At 38.8% G+C, this 23,746-nt stretch overlaps 1 pseudogene; it reads right to left on the bottom strand.

Moving 5' to 3' along the window:
• Positions 1-4,820: 4,820 nt before the first annotated feature.
• LOC139739261 (retinol dehydrogenase 12-like) lies at positions 4,821-22,573 on the bottom strand (annotated as a pseudogene).
• Positions 22,574-23,746: the final 1,173 nt, after the last annotated feature.

The following is a 23,746-nucleotide window of genomic DNA, read 5'->3' as shown; positions in this document are numbered from 1 at the left end:
GTGTTTGTCTACGCACGTAATGAATGCAAGTGGCTTGTTTTGAATTCAAATTACATGCCTTATGAAACAAGAAAGAGCATAACGTATTTTTAAGGGGAATCTGGAAGTTGATGAAAATTGATTTTGATATGGCTGTGACATCCAAAACAAAGTTATCCTGTACTAAAAGTTTGTTTGTTCGTTTTTGGATATAGCCCTTTAACATCAGATTTTCGTCAAATAATTTTTGAACTCTTCTTTATTCAGTGCTCTTCAATCATTTTTGTAGTTGTAAGCTTTTCATCCCCCTTATTTCCCGCTTTCCCTCAGAGGAACTTACAAGCATAGTCGTTTGAGTGGGTACCTCCACTTTTTTTTTTTTTTCGCAGAGTGTATAAAGAGTGTATGTTTCTTTTTTGTATTGATCATGTAGACATGAACATGTTGTTATCCCTGTCTGGTTATGTATATTTTCAAAGACTTACATGTCAAATTTAACATAATTGTTTCTTGTACATTCTGCTGGAAAAAAGTAAAAATAAAGTTTGAATTTGAATTTGAATTTGAATTTCATAAAAAAGTCGTGGTTCCCACTGTATCTCGCAAAGGGTCAAAAGCTGAATTCTCACCTGAACCAATACTATAGCATCCCTTTAATTGCTCCTACATCAGGGTTCACGTTTAATGACGATGCTACGACGAAGGCTATACAACTCCCCCTTCCAGACTGCACCCCTCCCCCTTCCAGACTACACCCCTCCCCCTTCCAGACTACGCCCCTCCCTCTTCCAAGCAGATGGCCGTGATTGATCATGAACTACTAACCCATCTTCGATTACTGGCAGGCCTACATTCCACACATTATTACAGAAGGGTAAGATGCCACTTGCCGTAGAGGGCGTAGAGTCACGAGTACGGTACGATTCTACTGAGTAATGAGTTGGGTATGAATAGTTCAGTGAATCTCAGTGAATCTCATTTTTTTTTTTTTTTTGGGGGGGGGGGGGTATGTTGTTCGTGTGAAGCTTTCCCTTTGTCTTCACCACTCGTTAGTTTGTATTTACAACAATATTTTAGATATTTTAATGAGTCATGTGACAATGTTTAAGCTTAAGCCTTCTCATGCTAGAGAGGAAAATACACACAAATTTCCCACACGTACACAAGAATAGGTAACATGGTATGAAGAGGGTACTTGCCACCAACCATTACCATACAGAAAACTCATAATGAATATCACTGGCCGGCCGAGGGTCTAGCTACTGTATCCGAAGGCGAGAGCAAAAAATGATAATAGTTAAGATCCTTTTCCAACGCAGAGGGCGCCATAATGCTGCCGAAGGTTTCGGATCTTTGACCTGGAAGATCAGAATCTGATTCTGTGACGACCATCCATGTACATGATTATCCAGTTTCATTATCAGAAGCTGTCCTTACCACACGGTGCTATGAAGCAGATTATTATCTATCTGCTAAAAACAACATGGAAAGTCTCGATGGTAATTATGATAATGGTGATGATAATAACAGCTACTGATACAGCGGACAAGTCTCTTCTTTGCTTATGACGCTTGAACAGAATTCGGGTCGTTGGCAATTACCCCCTGGGCAAATACCCCGGACCCTTCCCCTGACCCTTACCCTAATTCTAACCCAAATCCAAACTCTAAAACCTTAAACCTAAACCTAACTCTAATCTTTACTCTAACCTTATCACTAACCAGTATTTATCTTGGGGCCGGTTGCCGGGGGGGGGGGGGGGGGGGGATTACCCTGATAAGGAAGAAAAAAATCATATGCACAAAGACGAGAGAGCGGGAAAAACAGACAAACAATCAATCATACTACTGTATAATATGTACCTTAAGTTGGTTCAAGGAGAAGAATAAGAGAATTAAAAGAACAGGAATATGTAAAATACTATGCAGAGAAAATTGGTCATTAAATTCAGACTCTTTATTTACAAGTGGACTGAGATTTAAGGGAAAAAAAGAAGTGTTTATTCACCATAGTAATACACGTGTACGTATTTTGTGGTGTTATAATCTTAGCCAATTGTGCACAGTTTATCGCGGAGGGCAGCTGCACCCGCTGCAATCAAAAGGTTGAATTGGAATATTTTACCATTCACACCTTATTCTTGAAACGCGATGTTATTAGAAGTAAGAACATATCCCGCTAAGGACCCCTCTGCTCTCGCTCCAAAAACAAAGTTTCAAACAAACAAATAAACAAACAGACAAACAAACAAACTAACAAACAAACCGATACTTAAAGGACAACGAGAAAGACGCGTCAGAGATGGAACAAAATATTTCAAATCGTCACCAAAATGATTTAAAACTTTCTGCATGGCGATAAGATTTTAAATCAATAAACAGTTTAACTGCAAATTCTGAAATAGATATCAAGCGTCATCAACTTGAAAACTGAAAAATCTACTGAAAAAGCAGGAAAATAATTCTAATATTTGTGATATCCTTCAGGTACTGCAACTGTATCTTCAGCTACTGCAACAAACACAAGTAGGCTACTGCAATGTCTGCTAGCAGCCTTTCTTCCCCCGTCATAGCAATAATCAATATACAACAGGGGTTGTCGAGATGCAGGTTTGTGGGTGGGGCAATTCTGGGGCACTCGATGATGATATGGTGGGCCGCATGTTGTGCGGAACCGCACGGAGAGGCTGCGGTTCGTAGCGCGCAGGGCCCAAACGGTGCATGTTGGTATTGAATCGACCCACTCCTGAACTTAGCCGGTTTAGTGTAACCCAATCCGACTCGTCAGGTAAACCTCCACAACAAGAGACAGCAGCAGCAGCTGACCCAACTCACTCGCAGGCAAGTAAGAAAGCACCGAATGATATTGATACTAAACACTGTTGAGTTTTTATTTTCCGAACACTATACATTGATAACATATCCAATGGTCAGTTGCAGTAAGACACACAATAATTCAGTGATTTCTACCCTTACGTACTTATAGTATACAATTTCAATTCAATTTCAATTTTATTTTCATATTTCTCGATGCAAAAATCATCAAATGTAACAAAATTAAATGAAAAACATGGTGTCCAGCTAGGAGACATACACAGAATATTGCAAATATATAAAACATAATATAGCGGTCGATTTATGAAAGTTGGAATTTTCAATTTAGAATTGAAGTGGTTCAAAAGAACTTCAAAAAATATTGAAATATGAAATATAACCTGTAGGCCTATGATGATAATCAGCTGAAAAAATAAACTCCGATGTACAAAGGCTGTGAGAATTGCGGTGTTTCTGTCATTAGGCTATATGTACAAATGCCACTCAGTGCTCACTCTGTATTATAACCAATTTTCTGAATGGTTATTTCTTACACTACTATCTATATGAAGAGTCCCATCGCAATACATTCAATGGCTTATTGCCTTTTCAAAATATCAAAATATATTAAATGGCTAAGCGCCATTTCAAAATATATTAACGTAAGTTCAACATCGGGAGTTAAAAAGATTTAAAAGGAACTTTTTCCATTGATACCTCACTTTGCAACTGTAAACAATAACAAGGAATATTCTTGAAGTCATGATTGAAATAATACATTATTTTGCTGTGATTTTCTTTCAGGTTTAATCGCACACGACTCAAGTTAACAGGAATGGCGATAGCTCGATTGCAATGAAACTCTTAACTCTTAGTGTCCGTTTTCATGGCTTAATTTTACGTTTTACCCGAGACTTTGGTCATGTAGCATATAGAACCATGCAAAGTATATTTCATTTTTTTTTCTTTGAAACTCTGAAAAATTGTCAACATACCCTGTAACATAAACATGGACTCGGAAGGATTATGTCTCGAAATCGAAATTGTTCACTAATAATAAAGCCGAATGCCCACTGTGCGACCTGACGAGCTGTATGGGGGCGCCAAGTGTCGCATGGTCTATTTCGTCGACGAAATGACTGATTTCGTAGTGAAATAGGCCGTGCGACACTTGGCGCCCCATACAGGTCGCACCAGCTCGCAGGTTCAGGTCGCACAGAGGGCATTCGGCTGAAATGAAACACCAGCATTCCGGACATTTCACATCAAACACAGTGTTGTAGTCTCAGGTGAAAGTCCAAATGGAATGCGGAAGCAGCTAAGAATTCCATCGAGTGTCTCTTGCCGGAAAGAACATAGACTCCACATTTTAGTACAACAAATAATCCACCATATCCTTCCCGTCTGCTATAGGCCTAGTTGTGCAGTGTTCTGTAACGACAGTGCAAAGCGTTGTTGGTGTAATTTTGTGTTTACCTTCCATAAAATGGACATTATTCAGAGTGTTTGACTCTTGCGAGCAATTCAAGAAGGAAATTACCTGAGCAGGTCATGAAATCAGATAAACATTAAACAGTTTATGACATTATTGTGTTGACTTATTGTCATTGTGGCAGTTCTTTTTATGAGACAAGGAAGGCCAGGGCATCCCGCTCAGACGTGCTTTGGATCAAAATGTGAAGTTTGTTCTTTTTTTTTTTTCGGGTAAAATCATAGGCTTGCATGTTGGGCGAGACAACAACAACAAAAGAATTATGCAAACATTCTATTATCCCGTAAAATATTACTTGTATGTGTTTTCAGTATATTTTGAGGCAGAGGATTTTACTTTTTCCTTCTACAAAATCTAAAAGTGTCGAGAGAGAGAATGATCGATAGACAGAGAAGATATATATATATATATATATATATATATACATATATATGAAGAGTTTGTTTGCAAAAACCGAGAAGTCCATATTTGTCAAATGGAGATATTTGCGATTAAAGGTCAAGAAAAATAAAGTGAATAATAAGAAAATTTTTGCTTCTTTTGACCATAACTTCAAAAATGTACCTTTATATGTAGTGAACAATATATCATTTAAAAGGTATTATTTTGTACTTTACGACAGAGATCGTATACTTCAAAATCTTCAAAAATGGACTTATCGGTTTTTGCAAACAAACTCTTCATATATATATTGTACATAGTTTATAGAACACGTTTCTTGTGCTGTATCATTGTGATACTATACGGGCTGGCACATTGGTTAATGGCAAGGATTACCTAGCTTCCCTCCGTGTGTGTCCGCATGTAATAGTCAGGTCCATGCTTGAATCGACGGTTTCTGAGTTTTACGACGTTCTCATCCATTCCTGTAGCGCGTCACTTTAAATTCAACACTATGTTTAAAGTTGTACTGAATTTCTAACCTCCATATTGATATAATTATTTTGATCAGAAATATATTTGATAACAACAATCAGAACTGCAACATATTAACCTTTGCTGAGGTGTTGTGCACTGCAGATATCGTCACATAGTTCTATATCAAAGGCACAAGCACACAGTGCCAAAAGACGCTCCTTAAGTTATTCATCACGTGGTTATCAATTCCTTGAGTGTCTCCTCTGTTACGTAATCCTTCAAACATTCCAGTGAGAATTTCCACAAGATTTCTTGCTTTTCTTTGTTTCTGTGAAAGAAAAGGAAATCATAAAACATCGCATTATTCGCATTGCTGTTTCTTTCTCTACTTTATTCTTTTAATGATGTGAAAACAAATAGCTAAAGATTTACAAACGCAACAGGGCAACATATATATGCTCAAAATCGGGTACAAATTAGGGAAGCTATAAATTGTGAGGTTTCGGTAACTTCAATTTTTTTGGACATGAATATGCAAATATATGTAGTGAGTTAATGATGCGATAACCTTAGAACTTGGTAGTTAAAACATTAGATCTTTAAATTTGCAGTTGCTTTGTTTAATTATGCCCTGTAGTCAAAAATTCTAATTCATCTCTGTATTTTGAAATTATTCAGGGAGGAATAGCATTATTTTTGACACATTAGCCGGGTTCACACGTACAAATTAGCGGGATGACGATCGCGATGCTCATCCCGAGTTTTTTTGCGAGCGTCCACACGTATCAAATTAGCGGGATAGCGATCGCGATCGGTATCCCGCTAATTGGGCGAGCGTCCACACGTACCAAATTATCCCGCTAATTGCCGATAGAGATAACAGCATAGCCTGCAAACTGGGTCACACAGCGCCCTTCTCTATCACTGCCTGCGCGCACTTACCTTTGTCCATTGTCTTTTACGCGTCAGTGGTGTGATTCGCGCGCTGTTGTTGTTGTGCTCCAAAGAGGTGAAGGACCTCTTCGCAGAGGCCTCGCTGTTGTGATGTGCGCATTGCATGATGGGATATAAAAACTCGAGATTCTAATCCCGACCGTTCACACGTACCAGCGCGCGGCCAATTATCCCGCTAATTGACGAACCAGCGCAAGATTTCTTGGGATTAGCATCGCGATGCTTATCCCGCTAATTTTCGGGTTTTTTCTGTCCACACGTGCAAAAAACTCGGGATGACGATCGCGATACAAATCTCGAGATTTGTATCCCGCTAATTGGTGTACGTGTGAACCCGGCTATTTAAAGATGGAGAATTGATTGATTTTTTTTATTATTTTTGGAAACGACCATGGTAAATTGCATGAGGTGATGTCATCATTAGCTCGACATTGTATTTGCACATTCACATCAACTGTTCGAGGACTGATTTGTTAAAATTAGCGAATGTTCGAATTTTCATAACTTCTTTATTGTTAATCCAAGTTGGAACGAATTTTCACGGCTGTGGTTTCATAGAATGTTCATTCCAGACTTGTAACTCTTATGGAACCCCCTTTAGGAAAAACAAAGAAGAAGGAAATAACTTTGCTCGGAGACAGCTATAGCAAAGGAAAAAAAAAATAGTATACTAAAATGCAAATCCAAATACTTTTCTTCATTGGACAGAACATAAAGGTTAAAACAATCATAGCACTCTTAAAACATCCGAGTCAGAACTGACCCGGAACTTGGTCCGTTGGGGTCACACACCGTTCCGGGTCAGAAATAACAAGGAATGGGGTCAGATATGACCCATTCAGAATCATGAATTGGGTCAGGGTGACTCCATTCGGGGTCTTCATGACCAACTTCCAAGTCATTTTGACCCCAACGGACCCAGTTCCGTGTCAGTTCTGACTCGGGTTTTTTTTTTTTTTTTTTTTTTTTTTTTTTAGAGTGAAGGAACGCAGAAGAATCTATAGGTCACATTTGAACAGGATCATAAAAAACGTCGGATGAATGGATATCAAAGTTATATGAACATAAAAGTCAAGAAGCTAGTTTAGCTTCCAACTATAACGTTGAGACCTTAGGAATTCATTATAAATACCATTCTGTGAATAATTAATTTTCTTCTGTCTGACAAGATTCTGACTTATTCTGTATTCGCAAGATAGTTTATTTCTTATTGCATTTAAATCACCATAACAGCTAAGCTAATTTTATATAATTATTTTATCAGTATTATAACCAGCCTTTCCTATTTTCCAAAGAGAAGGACGAAGCAGATGGAACTCGAATATAAGATACAAAATCTTTTGATATGATTAATATCTCCTTGACAGAAATAAAAGCTTGGTACACGCCTGAACCTTTTGTTGTTTTCCTCAGAATCACCACCGGTGAGATACTTAGCGACATGATGTAATGAACACAACACTTTAATCTCAGAGATTAAAAAGAATATCTTCACTACGACCTCTTTCCTCTATGTAACCTCTTTCGCCTATGATAGAATGTGACTCCATGTGTGAAACATATAAAGCTCTATACGATACCGTAGACGTATAGTCAGTAGTATCATACATTATAAAAATAATGGGCTTTAGAATCTCTAATCTGATTTTTCAATCATTATGCCTTGATTTCTACTGAGCAGATTCACACTGAGTCATGCGTCCGGTAAAATCCGAACGTAAAATGTTGTCGGTGTACCGGACACATAATGAGGCAAAATGGCGAATTTCATGTATTTTACGGCCCCAAACATTTTGTATACCGGATGAAGATGCTCAGGCCTTTTTCGTGGATCAGTGAAAACTGGATGCTCTCGTTTAACTTTGGAAACTGTCTAAAACCCACACCACGCCTACCGGGCTTGTGACGTCACACTGTGAGGGCGGGAACTCTCGAAGTAGATGGCCGTCTTCCCGTTGTACTCAGGATTAGCCGCAGCGTGCAGTGACGTCAGGGCCCCGGTGAATGGCGTCCTCAAGATTTCTTCAAGAGAATGAAAATCAGCCAAAGATGTTAACATCTTAACAACAAGGGCAATGAGTTGGCTCAGTCGGTGGCGCGTCTGCATGCCTCACGATTCTAAGAGCCCGGGTTCGAACCCGAGTCTGGACTGAGCAATGTTGTGTGTAAGCATACCGTCCCCTTTAGCAAGAGGCAAAATATTCTGTCCCTCGGATAGGATATATTAAAATGGAGGTCCCGTGTGTGAGAAAGTCACAACTCATGCACGTAAAAGATCCCGCGTCATTCATTCATCGCAAAGAGCAGGGTGTTTAACCCGACGAAGTGTCCCACCTCACATCCAACCGCACCCCATAGAAGACCAGCTTAACGAATATATAGCTGAATATGGGCTATCTAGCCATCTTCTCAGATGGAAATGAACAAACAAACAAACAAACAAAACATATAAACTTCCTATAGAGGATGGGTTATGTAAATTGCCTGTGACCACAATCATTGAGAGGGCGCCCTATTTCGCAGGGGAAGGGGCTAAGCAGATACGCAAGAATATCGGTCTATTTTGCTTATACTTTACTCTAGAGAATCAATGAACATGCTGGTTTATGTTACGAATTACTAACTCAAGATTGTGCAATCATACATACATTAATAATACCACTGGAAATTTTGATTAAATTGCGACTGTATTCAGCATTGATACTTAAAAGTTTGATAATAGACATTACATAAAATCGTGCTCATTCCGTATATATTATAATTATTTTCGACATATTTCATAATTGCATGTCTCGTCATTTTTCGTAATTTGTATATTGTTATAAACGCTTATATTATAACTTTGAAACGTACAACCCACAAGCTTTGCTTTTTAGGAGGTTACTCATATTACACATCAATATGTCCTCATACTTTTTGTGCAATTTCATTGTAAATTGACTTTTCTATCAAACGTATTCTTAGTCATATTATGGAATATAATACTTATACGAAATATGGAACATGGAACAAGAATTAAAAGAAAACCCACCATTTTATTCTCGACTGGTATACATAAGTCCTATAAATACTCAAACGTAGAAAATGAGAAAATATAAGGTAGAGAAAGTAAAAAAATGCGTTTGCATTTCCTTGCGGGTGTATCTGTGCATATGTTTTTAATATATATATATATATATATATGTAACGAGCTGAAAATAGGGGGCTTCCGAATAGGATGGGTATTATAAAGAAAATAATAAAAATTTAGAAGGTCAGGAAGAAGATAGGGCAAAGCACAGGGTGAAGGAGTAAAGAGAATAAAAGGGAAGGGAATAAGGTTCAGACAGCGGGCTTAGGGCATGGTAGGACAGTGTAGGGAATCAGACAAAGGGAATAAAGAAGAAGGACATTTGATAGACATCAGGTGATTTTTAAGGGAATAAAGAAATAGATAGGACCGGCAGGATGTTAGGAGTAAATGTTTGACGAGGAGTTGAGGTGTTTAACGAGAATATTGTGGTAGTGCGAGTTAAATTGGGAATCCTACTGGAGGAGTAAGTTAAAGGGCTCGTAGCGAAGCTAGGTTTTGTTTTATAAATATTAGGAGGAAGGGAGAGTGTCAGGTTGAGTTCGAAACGCAGGTAGGTTACGCAGGTGAGAGGAGAGGGTCAAGTTGGGGACAGGTAAGCGGATTGGTCGAAAGAGGGATGTCAATAATTCAGGTGTGGGAAATTAATTAAAATGATTGGATAATGGAATTGTAGGAGGGATTTAAGGGTTAGTTTAAAAGGGCATGCATTGTAGGGAGAAGACAGATTTGGAGATTTCAGGAGAATTTTGCACATTTCGAGATAGATTTCTGCAGACATTTCAAGACAATTTCCGGCACCCACTTTTGGGGGAAATTCCGCCCAGATTTCTGCGCACATTTTGGGAGAGACTTCTGCGAGCAAATTCTTGCGAGAACTTTTGCCCGGCTCGAGAGAGAACTCTGTCAGATATTTAAGTTTAGCAAAGATGAAGTCCTCAGAGCAGCAGATTTGAAGATGTAGCCCGTTGGCATAATTTCCTTCTGAAAGTTGTGGGGAAAGACCGAGTTTGGCAACACATAGGTGGACTGAATTGAATTATAGTGGGGTGTTGTCCTGAACAATGATTGATTTTTGCCAGACCATTTATTAATATGTAGTGCCGTGGGCCGAACTTTAATTTCTGATGTGGAGAACGGCTTGTAATTTCGAATGACAATATAATTAGCGGAAAAATCGGAATTTGATTCGAATGGGAACGCCTGTCTGTGCCATTGTCCGACGAGTTGCCGTGTAAAAAGTGATTGTGAATTGTGCACAACCCCCACCCCTGATGCCCACTAATATCCCGATGAGGCCGAGGAGCAAGTGAAGCGAAGCCCAGACAGCCAGATCGACGCAGCCGCATACTAGCCGTCAGGGAGATGCTGCGACGAGCCGCCGGTGCGACGGAAGCGGTACGGGTCGAAGGCGACGAAGGCAGCCATCAGCAGAGTTACGTGTAGCGCTAGCGAAAAGGACTGAGCGAAGGAAGGACTTCCGTAAATGACTGCAGTAATCCACGGACAATTTCCCCTCCCAATTAACCCCCCCCCCTTTTTGCACTTGCACCCGAAGCTGTACGTAAGTACAATAACCGAGATGAGATTGTGATGCGCATGCCCTGTTACATTGTGTAATAGTGTTTGAATCGCCAGTGTCAAGTAATCATTGATAGAAATTGATTGAACAAGAGGAGATTTTCCCCTTGAATAAAAGGCAGTAAATTTTATGAATTTGATGTAACGTTTTCTTAATTTTTGTCCGTAAATTAACCTGACGAATTGCTGATGATGTGGCAGGTGTGTTTATTTATACGAGTGCACTAACCAAATCCCCTCGCGTCTTACAGACCGGGCGCGAGCCCAGCCATCCCCTGCCGCTGGTAGCCCCAGCCCAGGGCGGTGTGTTGGGTCGGGAGTAGAGAGTATAGACAGAACTCACTCCCTTTTTGCCGCGTTTATCAGCACGATGCTCTGAATGAATTTCAATTAATTATAAATAATGCAAAATGATGCATTAGAAAAAAAATCTCTTGATTTAATAGCTGGCAATTTGTTTGTTGTTGAGAATTGCGATGTTGAAGTGATTGTTCAATTTCAGCTTATATGTTTAGAGGCTGATTATCATTGAGTATTGTGCAGTGGTTAGGCTAGTTATAAAACAAATTTTTAGGAGGCACAGCAGTTATATATAGGTAGGGTTATGATCAAGCTATTTTGGGATACAATGAGTGGGCTGACGCTTGTGCAGTATGGGTAACGAAGTTTGGAAAGAATTTATTGCCAAATATTGGTGGATTATTTTCATTCATGCTTATGTCTGCGCTAAGCATGGCACCATAGGGTATTTCCCCTTTTTTATGACGCTTGGGCAGCACCCAAGATTACCAGTAGGCCTAGGTGCATTATTGGGGATGGGTTCATATGAGGAGGCGATTTTTTCCAATAAGTATGTTGCCCGCCCAAGAGGAGGCTTGAAGCTACGCAAACACTGGTGTCGGAAACCAACCAGTAGGTTTAAGAAAAAAGATAAGAGGTACGATGCAGATACCAAGGAGATAGCGATGATAAGGAAGAGTGCGTTATGGAATATGAAGAGGTAGCAGATATAATGTGTAATGAAGACGTTGAGGAATAAGTAGAAGCCCAGGGGACGTGCCTGCCCCTCGGGACGAGCCAGAAGCCGCCTCGTTAGAGGAAGATCCTCCTTTGAAGGAGATCACAAAGGTGCGCCCGCACTCCCGAGAGGCTGGCATATTCCAAATTAAAGAGAGGTATTGCACAGCCAGTTGTGGAGACCTTAAGTAGGTCCACTATTGTTCATGTCTTGTGTATAATTTTGTTAGCGCCGAAGTGGCGCTAGTGTACTTTCGCACCTGTTTGTCAAATGACCTCGAAACATGCACAAATTCACCATAAATACCCAACGGCCTCGAATATTTGCATCTGAGTGAGATTCAAGTGGGACAGCAAAATTGAATTTTCACCATTTTGACACTTTTCTACTTCTCGGAATAGTGTCGATCGCAGCTACTCGCTCTGCGATAACTGCGTTGCACAGGAGCAGAGGGCGCAGCACGGTGTACAAAATAGGTTCATGGCTGCACGGCAGCGAGCGCTGCGACTGATCTGAATGTAGCTATCTCATAGTGACCAGGGCAAGTTCTTCTGTATGGTGTCTTTAAAAAGATGATACTTTCCACCTTTCTCTCAGCTTGTACGGAGTTGCGGTAGCGATTGAAGATTGGGGTTGTTCATATTGTGTGTGTGTGTGTGTGTGCGCGCGCGCCCGTGTGTGTGTGTGTGTGTGTGTGCGCGTGTGTGTGTGTGTGTGAGGGTGTGTGTGTGTGTTTTGCTTTATATATATATATAAAAAATTCTTGATTTACCTAAAATTTACCTTGATGTTGAATCGAGGTAAATCAAGAATTTTGTATTTGATATTGACAATGTGGAATTTATGTTATAATGAAATGTGTACCGGTATCATTTTGCAATTAAATAATATGTATATTATTGTTATATGAATAAGAAAGAAAAATAAAAGATCAACAAAAACAAAAAATATGTGCGTGTGTGTGTGAATGAAAGAAGATTGTGACAAATGTGATAGGGCCTACATCGTAAGACAAGGGTGAAATAATACAAAGGGAAAGGCTAGGAAAAGGGGGAAAAGGAAATGAAGGAAAAGATACACTGTATTTCTTTAAGAAGTTAAACCAACAAAAAATGAAACAAAAGGTTTACAAAATAGAGAGTTCAAAAGATGATGGAAGGAAAGAAAGAAGAGAAACCTGCATTAGGATAAAGGAAAGCAAGGGAGAGATATATGTTTGAAAAGCAAAGAGGAAAGCAATTACTATAAACAAAAAAATACAGATTGAAGACAAAAAAGATTACTCAAAACCGGATGAAAGCAAAGATGAATAGGAAAGAAAGAAAGCATTACAAGTTGAAAAGGATATAAAGAAAAAAAAAAGGATTCATTAGAATGACACGTAAGAAAAAGATACTGGAGAGGATAGAAAGGAAAGAATAGTTGGAGGAAAGAATAACTCACCGGGAAAAATAACCTATGAAGGAAACAAAGAACAATTAGGCAGAAAGTATGAAGTTAAATAGGACATTGAGAGAGTTTAGATAAGAGGAAATCACAAATGATTGATAGGAATGAAAGGGAAATTTGGGAATAGATTCTACCTGAACATAAAAGAAAAAAAGAAAGAAAAGAAAGAGAAAGGTAAAGTGGCAGCATACACTTGCACATGCGCTCAACCGCTATGAAGCTACAACCACGAACAGGAAAAGGGAAAAAAACAAATTATAGCTTTTCAACAACACCATAGAAAAAGCCGCCGTGTCGCTACATTCAGACCAAAATCGACCCTTTGTGCATCTGCTGAACGTATTCGTATCTGTGCTTGTGTAAACAGAGTAGCAATTCCAGCGATTGAGATTTTCTAACGATTTTCCGACACTTGCAAACACTAAATGACTAAAAAAAAAGGGTGAAAACTTAACATCTACTCGACTTTGGAGACTCGGATGCAAGTAAAAGGTTACTGAATAACTAGACTCTAGGGTGAGTTTGGAGGTCATTTGACAAATACATAGGTGCGAAAGTACACTAGCGCCGAAGTGTATTTTTGCTTTCTTATCTGTAACAGAAAGTATTGTTGTATTGGTTTTAGTTTTGCTTTGTAATGATAATGTGAGAAGAGTTACAAAGCGCTATATTGCAGAGTGTTTACGTTTCATTATGCTCCAATTGGAGGAAGATGCGGAGTCTCCATATAGGGGACGCCCTAGTTCAGAATAAGCAGATTTGTGATTTTCATAAATCAATACAGTAATTTCAAAATAGGCGAATGGCCCAAATTCAGCCTGCTGGCTTTGCTGTTTTATGCTTGTTGTTTTATAATGTAATGTTTGGATGATGTTGTGTTTTGTGTTACGGAGCGGTCGGTTGATGTGCTATCTCTTTTAATCGATTTAGTAATCAAGCTGACGGAGTTGGAAGTAGGGATATATTTTTTTGTACCTTTGCAAGGACTAAGGAGATTTGTGCTGACAAGTCAATGTAGCAATTCTGAATAGGAAATTGGCCAATTTTAGCCTACCAGTTTGCTGCCCTTACGTTCGCATAGGGAATATTGTTAATTTGTTAATGGATATGTACCTTAGGGGCGGTCACCGATATATATATATATATATATATATATATATATATATATATATATATATGTTTGCATAGGACCTACATGTCTATACAGATGATGAAAAAGAACATGTACGCAATTCTGTGTGTTGGCATGTTTACATGTTTGTGTGCGAGCGCGTGATTGTATGATAAGGTAAACCATATCCTATCGTCTGTGATGCTGCTAGCAGGTGGAGAGCTACATATATATTGTACGCAGATCTTAAACATGAGTCCTTTCACGCTCCAAGTCCCGAGATACACTGGTTTATTATTTTGCGGGCTGATTTGCCTTCTTCAAAGCTCAACATAATGATCATAATTTGCATGAATTGTATTTACATATTAAAATTAACTAAGAAGACCAATAAAAGTAAATTGAAAGGAAGAGGCCGACTAAAATGTAAGAAGTTTATTCACTTAATGAACACAACCTGGATGAAAGTGGTAACAAGCTGAGGTGAGAACTTGGAATGTTGAACAAAAGGATCAGGTGTGGGGTGAAATGGATGAATATAGGAATAGGAAAGGAATGAACATCAATGAAGGTGATGAGAGAGAAATAGAAAAGAGGTCACTGAAATTGAGTGACAGCCTAAAAATCTAAACAAACTGAAGTAAATAAGGAACTGAGACTGGAAAGAAGGAGATAGCCCACAAAAAAATCCACTAAATCAGCTTCGATGTCTTATGCGCTTCAATATGTGTGCATAGGTGTTAACAAAATTGCAGTTTGAAGCAGACTTACTCATCGACTCTCCCGCTCTGAGGAAGAATTTCGTTACGGACGGGATGGGTTGATTCTCACGTTGAAACAGTTCTGTGTCCACGACGCCGGGGTGCAGGGAAAACACGTTGACCCCTGACCCCTCTAGTCATTCCGCCAATGAGAACATTTGCATAATCTATGCAGAGAAGATTTCATTACAAACTTTTTTTATATAACCTATTCTTTGCTTGGACAGTATAGAGGCTATGCTATGTGGTTTTCTATAAACCGCACCCAAAGCCCACAGAGTGGTAGAGGGTTACTTTATCCTATGTTTAAGAAAAATTAATCAAAAATGATGTCATCACCCTATCTTTGATCTGTGCTTGTTGCTGACATTACTATAGAAAAACATGAATATCGTACATTCTATAATTCTATCTCTTCTGTTCATTTCTACTGCTTTATTCATACATGTCAGTTTGAACTTGAAGTAGAATTTCAACTTCAATCCATTGCTACTGATATATGAAGTGACATCACAATAAAAGTCCATCTTATTTCTCTTCAGTAATGAATCAGAATCACTGTTATTGCATCGTACTAAATTAATCAGACGAAAAAAAATCATTAAAAGCGTTCAAAAAGACAATGAAATGATTTTAACGCAGACGGAAATATCACCTCAGATAGAGTTGAGGACAAAAATCAAGATAAATCTAACGAAGGAACACAACTATGGTGACAGTTTTGGCGGATTTAACTTTGATGGACAATAAGATTGCTATTGATATCGGATTAAAACTGCGTTGATATGGGGACAATTTGGAATAACACAAGGGAATTACTTCTGCAAGTTTGAAAGCGAATGCGGCAACAAAAGAGGGAAAAATAGGGGGAAATATGATGATGATATAAACCTGGTAGAGCTTGGAGTTGGAATACCGATCGCCTCTGTCTTTGTTCTTACACTGGATGTCCGTTTCGTTCCAAGAGGAAAAGCGATAGGCCAGTGACGACACCAGAACGACACGTGAGTCAGGCCCAGAGGACTTTAACACCGGAAGTAAATGAAGTATGAGCAGGAAGTGGGAAAGATAGTTCACCTGAAAATGTGCCTCATATCCGTCTGGGGTAAGGTCTGCCATTATAATGGGGAAAACATCATAGAAAACGACCTCTTAATCTGATACAATGAAATCACGGTATATATAATACATATATTACTACATTATAATTTATTGTAATCAATCATATATTATATAATATCTATATCCACATCTCTTTCTCTCACTGCCTCCCCATGTCCGTCCCATTCATATGAATACACATGTTACGTCAATACATACATCATATAAGCCTGTAATAGATTTTTTCTATAGTTGTGAAAAAACAAAACTATTTTGACCTGTGGACTTTATGATTATACACGCATAATTCCGTATACTCGTATAATACTAATGAATGATAATTTTCGTCACAAGTTGGATACGTCATTGGTTATTGTTTTTTTCTCTTATCTTTAGGGTGGGATACTGATTGGAACATGCCCTTTCCCATTTTATTCCAGTATTAATACGTACATTAAAACTTACTCTATTGCCAGTTTGGATTGTTTATTATTTCTTAATTCAATCAAATGAAATTCAAATTTCATTTGAATTTCATTTGATTTGAATTTATCTCTTCATGTATGTGCATGTATTATATGTATGTAGCTATCAGCCTATCTATCAATCGATCCATCTATCGATCAATCTATCTATCCATTCGTCCATATTTCTGTCTAGCTATGAATCTCAACGGACCAAAATAGTTTACATCACCCCCTGCCCACTAACGCGAATACAAATTCGATTATCCGATTTACATTCAAGGAATTTGACGCAGTGTAAACCTAAAGTAAAGAGCCATTACCAATTTTCTGTACTCTCTAAAGCAACCCCTCACAAAAAAAATAAAAAATAATCATTCATTTTGTATTTACCGTCATGCGCCCACATGACTCCAGCATTGCAGACAAGGATGTGGAGTTGGAGATCCTTCGTTTTAAACGCCTCCACAAAGGTCATCGTTGCAGCCAGTGACCCGAGGTCAAGGGTCATGAACTCTAGGTCCAATTCATCCACCTGTCATTAACCAAATAAGGATATTAAGACGAAAACGTCACTTTATAGTATACAGTGCACTTCCGTTACAACAAACATGAGTACATCAAAATTTTCGTTAAAACGAAGTAAAACTCTGAGTCCTACACTTAATCATTGTGCATCTGTAATACTTTTTTGTTCGTTGATAACAAACTGCAACATTACGAAAGGGAAGTTTAGGTCACAAGGACTTCTTTATTAAATGAGAGTTGAATCTATTATGTACCATAATTATGTCCCCCTCAAAAAAGAAGAAGAAAGAATTACAAGGGTACACTCCTCAACGATAACTTTAAAAATATCGAATCAATCCAAATACGATTTCAGGGTGTGAAACTATAACTAATTGCCCACATCTTACAGAAAACCCCATTCAATTTGCTTCAGTGGTCAAAGAGAAATGAGGAATTTTGTAGAGCATGTCAGGAATCCCTTCCCTTGTAGTTCTGTCTCTAGTGTTCACACATTACTATGCCGTTCCAAGAGCATCCAAGTTCTAAACTTGGAAAAGTCATACTCATGACATGCTTTACAACAATCCGCACTTCCCTATGACCACTTAACCAAGGTGAATGGGATTTTCCGCAAAATAGAGCTAAGATGTTATGTTTAAAGACCCTGAAGTAGCATTTTAGACGGTTTAATCATATTGGGTGTTATCAATGTGAAAATCCGATTGCATTTTTCGGGGGGGGGGGGACGTAATGTGTTATTGGACAATGGAAGAACTGCTACTTCAGAAACTAGTATTGTTGAAAATATTCTCTCAGATATTTATCGTATAATAAAAAGACATAACATCGTATCGTACATGTGGTATACTGGGCCATCACCTGCTCGTTTACATTAAATGTAAAGACAAGCATACTATGAATTCACTGACATTGAAAAGTTAGTGATAATTTAGGCCCAAAAGGGATAAATAGAATAGAAAAGTCTTTAAATAATTAACCATTGCATTATGTGTTCGACTATAAAGAATTTAAATGTCTACACACAAATCTTCATTACATCCACACACTGGGAAGACTAGGCCAATATACAATGTGTTATTCCTGTCCTACGTTGTGGTGTGGTGTAACATATTTGTGGAAGGATAATAGGCACAGTTCGGACGAATTATTACATGGACAATATGGCCCGAATTCACGAAGATAGTACAAACCACCGACGACGGACAAAAAGACCGTAGTTTTGTATGGGGCGCCAAGTGTCGCATGGCCTATTTAGTTACGAAATCAGTCATTTCGTTGACGAAATGTTAACATTTTGTAACGAGATTGGCCATGCGACACTTGGCGCCCCATACAAAACCACGGTCTTTGACTATGGTTTAAACCATGGAAAAAGATTGTCCCACCTTCGTGAATTCGGGCCTATGAGTATGTGATATGTTTCGTGTTTGTCTGTTCGAGACTGATCTGTTGTAAATCTAGATTCTAAAGGATCACCCCCCTTGTGAAAAAGGCTATGCATTAGTGTTCAATTCTCCAACGAATGTCATTTAAGATATTGCTGATTGATAAGCCTACAAGACAACCATTGGTGGGGTTCCTATCTGTTACTGAACCACTCACAAACACACTCAAAATATGCGCTCCTCTGAAAACACCCATCATCTATGAATCCAAACATGTACAAGAAAAATAACACTCAGAGGCCGAGCCATTAGAAAGCAGGAAACCCCAAATGCATAGCATTCTTTAAATTAAGACAAAACACTTAAAAAAAATTACTGTACATTACTGTTAAGCATACTAGAAGTGCTTTCAGCGAAAGAAAAAAAAATTCATAGGTTGTACGCTTTATGTAAAGAACATTATTATTCAATTAATACCTTAATGTGCACCTTAGCCTTTGCCTTGTCTGCCTTCTCTTCATTGTGTTCCGTCCTCATTCGTTCCATTGCCTGGAGAGATGTTGGCGAGAAAAACGAAAGCAAAACACTACATGTAAACATCCAACATGATTGAGAGAGAGAGAAAAAAAAACATAACAGCGGCTGAATACAGGCTGCCGGCAAGAAAACAATATCTAAAGATCCTTCGAATTGTGAGCGATAGATTAAGAAATAGGTTCGTAGCAAAGGCGAAAATTTTCTCCTCTCCACTGTTACTCGGGAAAAAGCTCTTTGGTTCGTAGGCAAAAGAAGCCTGAGACAAAGATCATTGCGTTGAATCTCCTAATCCTGAAAGCCCTTTTCAGACATGCTGTTGGGACCTTTTCTTTCTGTTAGAAATAAGAAGATTGCTGTAATCGGACATCGGTATCAAAAAGCTCCACGACCATGCTTCAAAGGATAGAAATTGTTATACAGGCCTGAGCAGACTGCACATAGAATTACGAGTCTTATAAAACCTCAAGGCGAACAATGTTCCCGCTAAAAACCTATCACCTTAAAATTCCTTCGACTTTTCGTTCTTCTCAAAGCTTTCATTCAGATATCAGTCTGAGTACATACAATAGTCTCCGCATATTCGGGTGCCACACAATCGGGCACTCCACTTTGATAATCGGATAAGAAATGATCTGAACGACTTTACCCTATATTAAGCAGAGACTGAGTACTGGTTTAAAGAAAGTCTAAAGTGTGAAGGGTTGGGACGTTGATATGCTGTTAAGTTTTTGGCGTTTTTCGCCCTGTCTGATGCAATTCATGCAGAAACGTTGTTATTACTCTTCACACCTTTCGGTTATTTATCAAACGAACACTCCTCTTGTGTTTCATTGGTATGATTTCAATCTCTTATTGGCCTTGAGCCCTCATGCCGATGATCCTTTCCTCGATCAGATTATGTTTTGTATTTACTCATTGTATTTTCCCAATACTAGTATTGTATTTCGTGATTATATATATATATTTCTTTATATCGATGCTCACCTCGTTAGCCTTGCTTTCAGACCTACAAGCAATGATGACCTTTGACCCTAGCTGAGCTAAAGCCTTCGCTGTTTCGTAGCCTATTCCTGAAATTGAGTAGAAAAAAACACACATGTTTTGCAAGCTTATGAATTATATACTTTTGCAGAAATTTGTAATGATACTCCAGTACATATACAACAATTTACTGCACTATTTTTCCTTCTCCTTCTCTTCTCATGCACACATATGATACTCTATGCCTAAACGGAAATGAAAGGAAAACGAAATTGAATATCACATGTCATTTGCAGCCATGTTCAATTGTATAGTACGTGTACATGGGCCTACGTATATGAAATGTGGGTATGTGATGTGTGTGTGAAAAAAAAATTGCTATATGTTTGTATACGTACGTGTACGTTCAAAAAGAATCATTTAGGTGAATTCCTTGTTGGGGGGGTCTATTATGTATGTATATATATAATGTACACATTATAATATACATATAGCGATATATATATATATATATATATATACTATAATATAATATATGAAATATATATCACATGTTTACTATATAATGTATATATATATATATATATATATATATATATTATGGATATCTGTATGCTTATGTGTTAAGTTGAGTATTGAGGAGGAATGATTTAAGTGTAGGTCTACTCGACAGGAAATATCATGTTTCGTCCTTTCATTTTGTTAATTCAATCATTCGAGTGGAATATAAAAGAACGAATAAGATCGAAATAAAACAACAAGTTGAAGAAAAAACAGTGTAGAAGTGGCTGTACGGTGTGTAATACCGCCGAGGGAAATTTACCGTGGCAACATCTTCATACCCACTGCATCCGGCTTTCCCGTACAGCTTTCCTGTAAACCTCACACGTTTATGCACACGGGATTCGTCGTTTAAACATGAGACTAGGGGGGGGGGGGGGGTGGGGGAATCTTTCTTTGGTGAGGATCAGGTAGGTGACTCCGGTAGCCAAAGATATGGGGTCATCCCACTAGACCAACACCAACGGGTTATACAGCCCTCGAGGTCGACATTGACAACAGGTCCTTGAGTCATACAGCTCATGAGTCATACAGCCCATGAGTTCGACACTAGGTAAAAGAGCCCACGAGTTCGACAGATACAACACGGAGCTTAATGTGTCTCTCTCGTTGGCCTTGTTAGCTTAGTGTCGAACTGTATGACTCGTGAGTTGTATAACTCATGGGCTGTATGACTTGTGAGCTGTATGACTTGGGGGCTGTATGACACGTGGGCTGTATGACTCGTGACATGCACCCGATTATGAGTAAAGACAACGTGGTCACGGAATATTGCAGTCAGTTCCCATAATACATTTTAGCTCATCATTATCCGGAGACTTTAGAGGGTCCAGGCTGTGTGATGCTCTGACATAGGTCGAAAGGGGAAGTCCATCCTAAAAAAAAACCAACACTTAGTTCTTGTGAAAAGAAGCAGAAAAACTTGAGGAAGCCGATAGTGAAAGTTTGAACAAATGGTGATCAAAATTAAGAAAAGTAGGATGTTTCGAAGAAAGAGATTAAGATGTTTTTGTGTGTATAAGCCTACTTAAATATAGGTCTATGAAGATTAGATATTAGTACAAAATTCGTAACGGGATTCCCAAATGTACAATGCAAAAAGTTCGGTGTTGAATATGAAACACCGAGCTGGTGTTAAATTTCCGGGGCTCTTTTATAGTGTTAGATTTACAACTCCCAGTGTCATTTAAAAATACCGAATTGTGTTTTTGAATAGCTCCTTGTATACTATTCTTGTTGTTGATTTTGAACCTCAACAAGACGATCAAGAATTTTCCGATAAAGTACTTGATTTTTGAAAAAAAGCGTGAACGCCTTTACACCATAGTAACATCAGTTGGTGTGGTCTCATATTGAAGCTGGATGGGTGTTATACCATTGACATTAACACCAGCAATATCAAATCAACACCATGCGATGTCATTATTGACTTAACACCTGCGCAGTGTCAAAATATCACTAGCTGCAGTGTCAATTCAACACCACGAAGTGTCAGGTGAACACTTCAACACCATCACAATATACTTCCTACACCTGTGGGTGTGGTCCTCTATTGAACCTTGATCGGTGTAAGATTTAACACCCATGGTGTTCAATCTAACACCGATGTTTTTGCATGTATTTGAATCGGGCCAGCCTTCTGGATTGCATGGTACCCCATGATACCGAGGCGTTAAAGTTTCCGGAGTGAAGAAGGCTGCGGTGTGTAGCCCCTTGCCAATGAATCAAACGTGCACAAATTTAACACACATTATATCTATTGTAAGCTTACTAGGAAATAAACAAGGTGCACAGAGGATTGATATTGACTTACCCGTGTTTGCTCCGGTAACGATCGAGGTTTTCCCGCTAAGGTCTACCTCCGGAAGCGGTGGCTGTGCTCCTAACCGTGACCCCATGATGACCACTCAAGGTCTTCCAAACAAATATGATCAGCGCGTTTGGGAGTAATTAAGCTTAATCTGTCATTGAAATCGAGAAAAAAAGAAAACAAAACCAATCATACTCGTAATCTTTGCCTAGCAAACTTTTTTTTCTTTTGTCTCAGTCTGCTGTGTCATTATGAATACAACATAATTATTGTAATGATTTTGTCTACCCGTGCCTATAATCAACGTATTAATTAATGTGTGTTTCGTTTCCTATACTTTACAGCCAAGTCAGGCGTACGTATACTGTTTTATTTACCTGCTCCCACCCACCAGTTAGGTTTCTTAAGCAAGAATCCACTCGATCAGCATTCATCACTCTTAAAACATCCGAGTCAGAACTGACCCGGAACTGGGTCCGTTGGGGTCACACACAGTTCCGGGTCAGAAATGACGAGGAATGGGGTCAGATATGACCCATTCAGAGTCATAAATTGGGTCAGGGTGACCCCATTTGGGGTCTTCATGACCATATTCCAAGTCATTTTTGACTTGGATGTTTTAAGAGTGATCAACTGTTGATAGGTAAGGCAAGCCTCCGGCAAGATTACTTTTTGTTGATGAGGCAATATAGGGCATTCATGAACAAAACATGAATTACGATGAGCATTGCACAGTCTGCAAGAATCTTCAACTCATTGAAGAAGACAATTCGAAAAAGCAGAAGAAGAAGAAGAGGAAGAAGGATTAAGAAAAAGAAGAAGCGTGCACAGAATCTAAGCACTGCAGAAAGACATACCATACTGTAGCGAATTTTGGCCTTACGGGGTTGATTGTAGGCTCGTTTTCACAAAAATATATTGTGATCTTGCACATTACCATCACACCCTCACTCTGCACTCCGCACATCACTAACCATAAACACCCATCACAAACATCGCACAGCAGACAATCAGCGACAGTGCTTACAACTACAAAGTTGACATCAAAGACTGAGTCATGGAGAATAACATACCGTTACGTGTGTTTATTAAGCAGAGCCTGTGCAGTCGTCCTATTACAAGCAAAGATACAAGCAATGTGTGCGATAGCCAGCCAAGCCACCAGAAAGTTTGGAAAACATATCTCCCAAACAGCTCTATCTACACCCCAGGGCAGAGCCCTTCTCCCTACAGCTCTGTGGCTATCTACTTTCACTATCTACTACTCTAACTCTAACTCTCCAACTATCT

This window comes from Diadema antillarum, unplaced genomic scaffold (assembly GCF_040938485.1).
Source record: "Diadema antillarum isolate AM-2024a unplaced genomic scaffold, OU_Dant_1.0 seq00000791_RagTag, whole genome shotgun sequence".
Taxonomy (NCBI): Eukaryota; Metazoa; Echinodermata; class Echinoidea; order Diadematoida; family Diadematidae; genus Diadema; species Diadema antillarum.
This window is presented reverse-complemented; position numbering and strand designations above follow the sequence as displayed.